This window comes from Cyphomyrmex costatus, unplaced genomic scaffold (genome assembly GCF_001594065.2).
Source record: "Cyphomyrmex costatus isolate MS0001 unplaced genomic scaffold, Ccosl1.0 scaffold61, whole genome shotgun sequence".
Lineage (NCBI taxonomy): Eukaryota > Metazoa > Arthropoda > Insecta > Hymenoptera > Formicidae > Cyphomyrmex > Cyphomyrmex costatus.
This window is the reverse complement of record NW_017280167.1, coordinates 352395-364928: the sequence shown is the minus strand read 5'-3', so window position 1 is coordinate 364928 and position 12534 is coordinate 352395. Positions and strand designations below refer to the sequence as shown.

Below are 12534 nucleotides of genomic sequence, written 5' to 3'. Positions count from 1 at the left end.
GGTATTCGCGAAGACATTCTTGTCGGGGTGTGGAAACATTTCTAAATTTATTATCATGCCGGTGTGTCGAACCGTCTCTCGTTCTTATAGTGTACTCTTGATATATGGAATCTTTAAAATTTATGTACGAGAGGTATCGATACCTCTTGTAGAGTAGTTTTCTTAGATTTTCAATTTTTCTTCCCTTACTATGAGATACAAAAAATCAAATCACAGTCGAGTTAATGAGGATAATTAAAATTAAGTTGTCAGTAGAGCGACAATCATGTTTGTAATTCTTTTGTCTTACTTTTGTGCCTGGAAATTAAATATAAACATTAACTCCAAGTATACATTCATAACTGACATACGAATTTATTTGTTACAGGTGGTGTTTGTTGGATAAGCCAGTATAATTGGTTCATTTGTTAAACTGTTTTCATCCTATTTTATAGGTAAGTATTTTAAATTATGCTATTTTTCTCCTTTGAAAGAGAAGAACTATTGCAAATCACTTCAACTGTCAGTATAGAACAGTGCAACTTTGAATGATGTTTGCTATGTGTATTATTATTCTAAACCAGTTTTATACATATTACTTTTATACATATCTCTTTATACATATCTCTTTATTTGCCATATTTTGTGTAATGATATAATTATTGTTACACACTGTATCTGAAAGAACACTGTGCACAGGTGTGTGTAATTAATGGAACGCAATATATACATATATGTATCAACTAATCTTCTTTTGTGTGTTAATATTTTGTATTCTATGATTTTTTTATCAGACAAAGAACTTTGACAAAGTGCTTTGACATAAGTACTTTGTTGTTTTATTGGCATTTTTGACATTACTTATTTTGAGTTTTATGTATTCGTTAGAAGGACACGAAACAGTATTATAGACGTGTTCTGCTGAACCACGAGGGTTTTGCCAGATTTATTTATACTGAATAGTGCAATATAACTATTCTTACTCTATTCCTGTTTTTACTGTCAAAGTTTGACTATTAGGAAAATGTTGAAAATATCATTTTATATAAAGATTAGTAAGAGCATTGTTATTTTTGTGTTAGAAATTGATAAGCATAATTGTGACTTTTCTTTGTAATTAGAAATAATAAATAATAATAGAAAAAATATTTTTTAACTCTTGGAAGAATTTTGTAAATCTTTAAACAGAAACATGAAATTATCGCTCTTGTAATATATAGTTATCAAATTATCTAAAAAAAAGTTGCAACTTAGGTAAAAATGTCATTTATAATTTATTTACAAAATTGAATCGAGCAATGATTTAAAAATTGTTGTTAAAATTTGTTTACGTTGTGAAAATAATTTGTTCCTCTTACATAGAAGAGAGAGAGAGAGAGAGAGAGAGAGAGAGAGAGAGAGAGAGAGAGAGAGAGAGTGATTCACAGATATAGATAAATTCTCATTAAATCGTTAATTTTTTAAGTTTATTTTTATAAAGTGGAAGTTTTGTTAATATTTAATAACATTAATCAGAGAGCAAATATGTACCATGCCTCCAATTGCACATTGCGAGGAAATTAATTTCAAACACGCGCTGAGAGATGGCGTTATATTGCACATCTCAGCCACGTGTTGTTTTTTAGTTAGTCATTTAGTTTAATATTCAGTTATGTCTGTCTGGTACCAAAATTTAGCTGGGTTGAATACAGTAACTAATAAGTTAATATTAAATGAGTTAAAAGTTAAATAAAGATTAATACTTTCAATTTAATTTGGTTAATTTAAAATAAATTAAATTAAATTTAAAATCTCTCTTTCTTAATTGAATTATTTTTAAATATTAATTTATTAATCTTTTTTTAAGTTTTAAATTTTGTTATTTCTTTAAATGTCATTATTTTTAAATAAAATTTCGACCATTATAGAATTAATTTAAAAAAAGCTCACTGATTGTATGATGAATTTGGTTAAAGTTAAACGTGGATTGATTTACATTTAAGAAACGCTATCAATGCTATTGCGTCATTCTATTTTTGTTTTCTGTTTAATGTGGGCGATAAAGAAAGAATAAAAACTTTATATCTATAAATTTAATTAATCTCTAAAAGTGCACGAATTATAACAGTTCAGTTGAAAAGGATAGGCCAAATAGTATTAGTAGCTAATGGATCTACTAAAACCTCTGATTGCGACAAATTTGCTAATTAAGTATTACGTACCTTTAATATTATATTAAATTTCAATACAATTTAAATTAAATTAATAGTTAACAATATTAATGAAATTTTATATTTATCGCGAAACTCAAACTGTTTTGGTCAACTTCCAGCTCGATTTGATTTGTTGACCGTTTTGTCTATAGATTTTGTCTATAGATGTCTATACGTTCAATAGAAACAGCAGCTTTGCAATTGTTAATAATTTTTTTAATATATTTAGCCTTGTTCTCTCTCTCTCTCTCTTTCTCTCTCTCTCTCTCAGTTCCTGGATCTAAATGTGTATAAACCAATCCATACATATTAAAAAATTCTCGTTGTGCAAAACTATTTTTTTTTTGCTGAACGCAGCCTATTTATACGCGAATTGAAAACAGTTTCCGTAAAACAATATCGTATTTCAATTTTGAATGGCGACGCTTCTGACAAAAGCATTGTGCTTCCAAGAAGGAGAACAATTGGTTTTCACTCCATGCATTGCTCTTGGGTTAATAGCTCGGGAGAGCGGCGGCTTCGTTGATTCTTCAGGTATACGGGCGTGGAACTACATTCGTGAAAGTTGTTAAATTGTCCCGGTTTGTCTAACATACAAATATCGTGATTCAGATGACGCCGAATTTATAATCGTTCAGATTGAGTCGAAAGCTTTCTCTAAAGTTTTATTAAAATCTACGGCACGGAAGTAATTCGTCCTTTCTTCGATAGACACTTGGCTCGTGGGCGAAGAGAAATGCTCACTGAATCATTCATTTGAAACCTCTTTTCCAACAGATACCGCTGATCGTTGAAGGAAAGCTTAGTAAATTTTAATTTTAATATTTACCAGATAAAGGAGGGATTTTACAAACAATTAAAAAATATCTCGATAATCCGAAAATTGTTAAAATTGCGTTTCGCATTTTTACTTTGTCATAGAAGTTTTAATTTGATTAAACAATAAGAATTTTAATTGGATTGCGAAAATAACCAATAGGAAATGAAGGCTTGTAATGATAGAAGCTGGATCTTGAATGCTTAAATAATTTCATGTGAATTTGCATGTACTATACATATATATGTACATACGTGTTGTAGTCATTTGAATTGCACGCCTATTATTAATTTCCTATTGGTTTAATTTGGTTGTTACATTATTAGTCAAGGAAAGTTGGCTCAACCTTTTATTTTTCTTAATTAAGACCGATATCTAGCTTGTAAGTTGTTAACAATTTCGGACACGCGAAAGTCGGGAAACCTGCAAAAGTTTACTTTCATATATCGATCGAGTATCTTTCTCTAACTCCGTCGCGCAACTGTTTCGCTGATTTCACTTTTGCCAAGACAAACTAATTTCTCCGAGCTACGATTCCCCGAGAAAACCGTCGCTCGATAGCTTCGAGATGTGATGCACGAACGAATGAACGAACGAACGGAGGGAGAGATTTGCTTTCGCCTCGAACGGCTCGAATTCGACATCGCTCGCTCACTCGCTCGTTTGCGCTTGATTATGAAACGTCCTGTACGAAGCGATACTTTCACTATCGCGGCCAAGTTTCATAATTATTATTATCGAGGCCATACGTAGGTCGAAGAGGAGACTGTCAAGAGACGGAGAAAAGGGTTGGGCTCGTCTTTCACTAACCGTCGCTTCGAACAATGGCGCCTTAATTAGAAGAGAGAGAACTAATTTTATTTTATATACAGAACCGTCCACTTGTGTGCAAAACGATATACGTTCCCCGATAAAATCAACATTAACTTTCCCTTGACGAAAATTTCATGGAAGTGATTATACGTTATTCAAATTTAATTTTGTTATCGTCGCGGGTTTTAATAAGAATTTAATTGAAGCTTTATTTATTTACGAAGTTTTACTTTTTAGTAGGAATTTAATTGTACTGTTGGCAAATTCATGTTAGATGTAACACATTTCACATGTCCCAAATAACGATTTACTCACATTTTTGTTCTCGTTTAATATAAAACAATACAATATTGTGTAAAAAAAAAAAGATCATAAGTAGGTAATGCTGAGGCAGTTTGTATAAACAAACTGTGGGAGTATTTTTTTAAGTATAATTAACATGTATGTGATACGTCAAATTAACGAATTTCTTTCATTCAGTTTATAATTTAGTTTTTAAAACACATTTTACTTGTTTACTTATTCAGTTGTGTTATTTAGATTTCAAGAAATATTGAATATTAATTGAAGAAAAAAATCTTTAAACAACATATTACGTTAAATTATAACGCTTGAATAAAAAATTCAACACAAACGATTAACAAAAACGTGAATAGACCGTTTTCAAACAAATACACACAATATTTTTTTTATCGTGGAGCGTTTTAATTCTCACAGCGTCGCGGCGTTTGCTGTCCATTACAAAATGTTATACATACAATGGGCAATTTTGTCGTATTGTCGTTCAGTCTTTGAATTCCTCGAATTCATCAAAGAAATCTGCCATTTCAAAAAAACAGTGTTAGCGTCGTAACACCCCGATGATATACACATACGCTCACGCACACCTGTGAAACTTTTGTCCTAGCCGTATCGCGGCTTTGTTACGTGTACGTGTCATGTTGCGTGACCGAGAAATCATTTTTCCAACGTGATCGCCGCGCCGATCACCGGTTAGCAATTCCCTCGTCAAGGCTCGTTGTCGTCTCTTTTTCTCTCTTCTCCTCTCTTTCTTTTTCTCTCTCTCGGCCGATGCACGTGCGAAGTAACGTTCGTGTAACTAGTTTTGCTCGTATTTAATATCCGCCGTGTGTGGCGTCATTGGTGGCTCTATTAACGAGCGAGGAGCTAGGTCGACATGCTCGCTTTATTCTCTCTCTTTCTCTCCTTCAAAGCTTAAATTTAAATAGTTCCGACTCTGAATCTATCTTTCTCACGAGAGATGCAAGACTTTTTTTTTATTAAATATATTGTAGCAACAAAGGAATCTGGATATTAAATAAACTAAAAAATCAAATAAAGGACGCAAAGATGGAAATATGACTGGTAGATAAAGAATAAGAAAATTAGTCGACGATTTGCTGTCCTCGTTGGTCCAGGAATAGTAAGTATAAGATCACCAAGAGGAAAATTATGTATCAGCTATTATGCAAGCTAAAACCGGAAGGCTGGCGACTCGCCCACGCTGTCACAATTAAGCTTCGATCTTTGTCGTTGCTCATGTGTGAAGTTTACGATTGTCTGTTCGTCCAAAATAATAATACTTATTGGAATAGGTACTTATTATAGACTGTTAGTTATTTTCCATAACTGATAACTAATTGGGTAGAAGAATGACTGTGCGTGATATTTAACTTTGATAGTAATGATATGTAGGCGTGATTTTAACGATTACAGCGCCTCAGGCGTATATACGACGGTAATTTCTGACGCGCGTGTACGATAACGATTTGATTCCGTGCGACAAATATCGTCGGCGTTCGATTAATCAATCACGATGGAACGGACTCTTTCCGTGGGGATGAAGGGAGGAGGAAGAGGGTGATAGTCGTCCCAGACGAAGGAAGGAGCCCGTCCGAGGTCGAGTTGGGGTTGCTGTACGTGCATGAGCATTGCGCAAGAGCATTCACCCCGCTCAATACTCAACGACAGCACACAGAGATACACAGAACTCTGAAAATGTACGGTGTACACATGAAAGAGAGCGAGCGCGCGCGAGAGAGAGAGAGAGAGAGAGAGAGAGGGAGGAAGAAGAAAGAACGTGGGAAGCCGGGAGATGGGAGGGAAAGAGAAAGAAAGAGGGGGAGAGAGAAAGGGAAAGAGAATGGGGCAGGAAGAGGAAACCGGCTCTAGCGAACCACCCCAAAATGGGTTATTCTGCGTTTGTATGTGTGTATGCATGGCGTACATCTACTTTGTGTACGACCAACCCCGCCTTCGACAGTGTGCACCAGCAAACCGCTCGTATTTCCTATTTCGTGCGACGTACGATAACGCGCATGTACCTACCGGGTGTTCCGACTGTTCAAGAGATGATGTGATGTCAGAGAGTATCGTTCGACTCTCTTCATATAGAGAATCGGAGTAGAAACTTGTTCGGAAAAATTTTCCCTTAATATAAAGCTGTCCAGGCTTGTGATTATGATGCTTGATGTAGAATCGAGTGATTTGTAAGACGTTATTAGAAATTTAAAAAAAGAAAAGGAAGACGGCATTTTTCATATCTTTTAAGTTACAATTTGGGAACGAGAGAATATAAAAGGAATAAAAAGCTGAATTGATTGATTTTCGAGATAGTATCTCCTTTTTTTTTTTTTTTTTTTTAAATCTAAATGTTGGAAAAATAAAATTTTTTCGATTTTTTGTCAGAGGATTCTTAAATGTCTTTGTTTAACATTGTTCTCACACGTAGAAAAACTTCGTACAAAATTTCTGCAGAAAGATCACACATTGTATGTTTAAAATTTGCATAGTTTTGCTTATAGAAAGCTCGCGTGGAAATTCCGAAGGACGTGCCTTTCGTAATATGTAATACGCAAATGTTCACGGACATGATATAACTTTTATCGTGGCACGTGCACGAATACTTCAATTTTATCGTAAAGTGCTAATTGTAAGTGGAGTTATGGAATAATCAGTACGGAGACATTTTCCCGTTGTGACGGCTTTACATATTTTTGTGACAAACTGCAGATATCGAAGTGAGGTATATCTATTTGAAAAACAAACGTGAAAGTTTATCAAGTTAATTAAATGGTTTTAATAATAATCTTTGATATTTACAACTCGTAGTTTGTACTCTCGAAGCTCGAAGAGACAGAGAGAATTTTCTTTTCACATATATGATAGCAGATAATAATTTTGTTAGCTTTAATTTGCCACAACCATTACGATACTTAATCGAATCAATTTACTTGTAACAATGTGATTTTATTATTTGAATATTATTTATTATATTTAATATCTGATATTGCATTAATTAACGCGAGCTACCTAAATAGCTTTTATCGAACGTTACATTATCCGATGGAACATTTCGACGCGAGATTCAATTTCATCGCATAATTCAAAACACTGTCCTAGTGATAGTTTTTGACGTAATTGCAGGGCTGTTGTCCTTGATTTCGTCATCCGTTACCTTCGTCCTGCCAGTCAGTCTCTCGTGCCAATTTCCCTCGACCTCTGCTTAATCGATTATCGTTTTAGTGCGGTTCGCGGATAGATCCCGCTCGTCCGGAATGATTAAACTCGCTTGGGTTAGCGTAGGCCGTTGCAATTTTGCCTTGCTTGCCTGTCAATCGAGCAGAATATTTCTACCGAGTCGACTCACACACACACACACACACACACACACACACGTGTGTGTTCCAAAATTACATCCATTTATATTTTTAAACTACTTACGATATTACATGCTTTATAATTGTATCGTGTAAAATAAGTAAATGTTTACGTACCACTGTAATATTTGATCGTTTTCAAATCCATCATTAAATTGAAATGTGTTACAAATTAAAAAAAAACATTTTGTATTTTGAAACCGGTCCACTCAAATGTTTGTTAAATTTTCAGTATATTCAAGCGTTAATTTAATGTATTTTAATTATGTTATTTGAATATTTTGTATAAAATTAAAATTTAACATATCTTATTGTTAGTATCAAAATAACAATTTCTAAATATATATATAAATAAAAAAACAAATTTTTTTAAATATAAATTCTGAAATAAATGAATAAAGTATGTGTTAATCATTCATAGATGTTAATTTTACTTAAAAAAAAAATACTTCTATAGTTTGTTTACAAATTGTGCCAGTGTTATCAGTGTCTTGGGTAAACTCTTAACGCAGAAATTTGAGTGGACCATTTGGGACACGTGAAATGTGTTAAATTTAAGAAATTCTGCAAATTTTTCATTGTCGATGTTCGAATAATTCTTGATTCGATTATCTTGAACATTCCAACTTAACTTTCTGCGGAGCTCTAAATTCAAAGGGGAAAGTTACTCCCCGGCTTGTTTATCGTCCATCACTGAGAAAGGTCCGCGTCACTCGACCCGCCGCCATATGCCGGCTTCGTGCAAATCGTCTGCATCTGTCCGCGATCGGGATCTGCGAAAGCGAATTCGCCGTTGCGGTGATGGTACCCTTTAGCGATCGCCGGGACGATACGCGTTTGCTTCGTCGTGAGGGAAAGTGAGCGCGAACTCTCTCGTCGTCCTCATCTCCGTCGTGGTCGTCGCATCGCGGTCTCAAAAAGGTCCAACCGACTTTCTAACATCGGGCCGATTCGTGATATACCGTTTTATTGGCCCTCAAAAACCTTCGGTGTTCTTGCGAGATATCATACTCGATAATTCACTCAGAACTATTTACCTATAAAAAATGTTGCTGCGAACCACAAATTGCGTTTATTCCTTTGCTTCGACAGACTACACAAGTATAATAATTTTAATTGAATGAGAATCAGATTCGATAAAAAAAAGATTTGTTTGAAGCATTTGTAATGAAAAAAGTAATTTTCTTACAATTAATAGGAGATTTAAATGTAATAAACAATGATAAATGACATTAGACCGATATATGAATAAAAGTAGGAAAATTTCTTTATGTAGACTGAATTGTTGTGCTTGCTAATTTTTCGTGAGTTCATATATACATCCAGTTTTGTAAACTTATTCGTCGATTTAATTTTCGGTCTTGAAACTGGGATAGTATTGGGTTGGTAAATAAGTTTGTTATTCGGTTTTTTAGGGTGGAATAAAGCAATTTTATATATTCTATTTTTTTTAAAAAGTTGGCAATTATACGATCTGAGGGAGCAAAGTTTTAGCTTGAAAAATGTTTTTTTTTAAATTACAATACGATGATTTTTAACGGAGTCATAGTTAAAGTCAGAATACTTTTTTATTTGACCCACGAGTAACTCAATAATAAAAAATCGTAGGAACATCTTTTGAAAATCAATTTTGTGGAAAAATTTTAAGCTTTTACGTTAGTTAATAAAAAATTTTTACAAATTTTTTTTAGGCGCGTGACAGGCCCACAAAATAAAAAGTTTTCCTTTTTTCGACTTGTAGTTTTTTATAAAATATAAAAATTACTAAACTCAAAAAATATATCTACTAACCTTTCAAAAATAGAAATTTTAAAACTTTTTTTTAAAATTAAATTTTATTTATTTTTAACGAAAATATTGTACGTGGAATTTTGAGTTAACAAAACCGAACGAATTTATTCGCCAACCCAGTACCACCACAAATTAACTTGACAAGCAAATTGATGTTAGTGCCAAGCATTTTAAAATACTGAAAAGAATGTATCGCGATGTAATAACCTTACGTCTTTATAAGAGACGTGGCGTTGAAATTTTTAATATGTGGAACGGCGACGCGATTTATTTTGCACAATTGAAAAACACACAAAAAAGAAAGATTTCTCCTTAAACAAAGCCAGATAATCGAGCGCGCGGCTACTCGTATTTGGGTTATCATAGACGGTGCCGAGGCTTTCTAGCTTTCTATGCTTATGCCAAGGATGTCCACATTACGAAGGATCCCCCACGCACATTTAGCTTCGCGCATTAGTCAGGCCATTATGCGAGGCGCGCGACGTGCCGAGTCCTCCACCTCGTTCATCCGTCTTGGCCGTTTAACCCTTTTCGCTGTTGATTATATTTTACGATCTCTCGGTCGTAGTAAGCTGTCGTTACGCGTGCACGAGCTCACCGGAGGCTCGCGGTAGGATTTTCTTACGCCGCGCGCGCGACATTATCGTCATTTTATCTTTTTTCATTTGATAATTTAATTATTACAACCTTGGCTCCGAAAGTGCGGAGCAATCAATCGAGGTAAGATAAACATGAAACTCACGCCGCCGAAAGTCGATTAAAACGTGCGATAAATCAAATTTAATAAATTGTTTTAATTTTATATCTTTTAGGGGTATCCGGGTATTAATAACTAAATACACACCGAGTGTTTGATATTTGGGACCATAATTGCATGATAAAGTAATTACGGTTAGGTAGCTCCATTTTTGTAATTATTACTGCTGAAATTTTAGTAATAATAATTATATTTATTTAGTCGTATATATACAAAATATATAGTGGCAGTGAAATAACTATAAATTATACTTAAATTATGGTAATTGTAATTCTTTTTTTTTTTTTTCAACGCAGAGAATGGCTGTGACGCAGAATAAATGTGCCATTTATTAAACGCGCACTTTCGCACTCTCGGCCAAGGTTTTACGTCCTCGCACACGCAACTTTGTAAGAGATTAACGGGCTAAAATTAATCACCTTAAAAATATGTTGTAATATCGTTTAATTTTACGGCCCCCGCAATAGGTGCGTGTGTCACGCGTCTAGTTAATTTTATCGCTAGAATGCCGCACACCGTATTTTACGGGTATATCGCTCGTGAATGACTAGAGACTCATACGATTCGCACGATCACACTTGCGCACGTGTAGCTTTCGGTTGAGCGCTATAAATATTTGGATCAAAAATTGCATCGTCGTCCCTACTTTTGCGACGGCGAGGTCATCGCAAATCGATCGCGCTCTCAAACACGCGTGTCGTCCACTTTTTATATATACCACTCGTCCGCAACGATGGCAAAACAATTTTTTTACCTCGTGAATTTATCGCCGATAAGCCTGTCAAATGATTTCAAAGGCCAAAGTCTCGAACACGTTTTTCTAATGTTGAATTGAATTTAAAAAATACTTGAATGTATGTGTCTTTCTATTAGATTTCTTTATATTACGTGATAAACAATCAGCTGTTCTTCTTCGACTTTGTTTTTTAATTCATTAAGTCTTTGACTCAAATACCTTTTTAAGTCTCAAACGAGATAATTTAAATTCATCGCGTAATACCTTTTTGGCAATAAAATCATTCCGGCAAAACATGCGCTATTATATTAATGATCCTAAGACACAAGAAAAGCAACATAAATAAATATACAGAAAAAACTCTTTACATTTGTGTCGGAAATAGTCCACTCAAGTTCTTGCTAAAATTCTGTGTTGAATTTTTTTAACACATATTCAAATGTTAATTAACATAGTTATTTAGATATTTTGTGTTAAACTAATGTTCAACATTTTTTGTCAAAATAACGTAATTTATGAGTGAATAAATAACGTAAAAGAAACATATTTTAAATGTAAATTCTAGGCAAATGAATTAAACGTATTAATTTAACATCATAATGTTAATTTTACTGAAATGTTTCCACGGTTTACCTATAAATTCTATATTAATTCTTCTTTATATAATATTTATGTGTGTTACTTTCTAACATATTTATTTTGTATAAAATCAACAAAAATTTCAGTGGGACCTTTCGGGACACACGTAAAATGTGTCAATTTTCTAACTGTCTATATAAAGAATCGCTAAATACAATTGAGGCTGAATGTTAATGCCTAATAATATTTTTATGTAAATTTAATACATCTTCCAATTGAATAAACTCCACGCCGATTACTGTCAAACTTGAAACGCAATTATAAATTGAATCTGAAATAATAATATCACAAATTAAATTGATCGTCAATTTAATAATGATGCTAACGAGCACCTTGAAACACTGCAAAGAAAATTTATGTTCATTGCCATTAATAGGTAGATAATAAAAAAATTTGTGTAACATTTGAAAGGAACATGCATACATTTTTCGCTCGAGATATTTAAACTCAAAGTTTGAAAATAACGAGAGATGCAAATGTGAAGTATTATGGAGCAACAAAAGGACTCGGAATTTCGTCTATGATCTCGAGAACGTGAATAAACAATCATTTCATGATAATGAAAAAGCGTCCTCAGCGAAAATCATTAGTTCGCAATGCTCTCTAAAATTGATGGGTCTCGGTGGAGATTCCTGATGCTTAATTCGCTCGTTCGTGTTGGTCTTAGTCGTCTCATGGGTGACAGTAAAACGCTTGTCGGACGCCCTCCTCGGCCAGCAGCGAGTGATGTCACAAAGAAGACGCTGTGTGTTACACCACCGACGGGGATTTGACGGAGCTCGACGATGCCGGCGGGGAAGGGAGACTCTCTCGCGCGCAGCGGAGCAGCGTAACCTCGAAAACGGAGGCGTGCCCGTACCGCCGTTCGTCGTGCCGTCGTCGTCGTCGGAGAGGGGCCGGCACGTTACACATATTTGAGGTCAGGAGATATAAATAAATGCTAATATCAACAGGCACTGGGGCCAGTTTGATATCCGAAGCCTCGTTTCGGTCGACTTGCGCGCAGCTGGCCTCCTCCCCTCCGTCTAGGATTCCCCGCGCGGATTTCGACAATGCGCGCCGACGGTGCTAAGACGCGCTCTTTGTCTCGTTTACCCCCTTAATTAGGGGCTCCGGCTGAGCTCGCGTAGCGCAATTAGTCACGCGCGATC

The 12534-nt window shown here is 34.7% G+C and overlaps 1 protein-coding gene across 1 annotated transcript in view; it reads left to right on the top strand.

Annotated features, from left to right (window-relative positions):
* Nucleotides 1-366: 366 nt before the first annotated feature.
* rdx (BTB/POZ and MATH domain-containing protein rdx) overlaps nucleotides 367-12534 on the top strand; it is an 88246-nt gene continuing 76078 nt past the window's right edge. Inside the window, exon 1 of the mRNA XM_018547236.1 lies at nucleotides 367-434. The gene's annotated coding sequence lies outside the window, so the exon portion shown is untranslated. The remainder of the gene's footprint in view (nucleotides 435-12534) is intronic.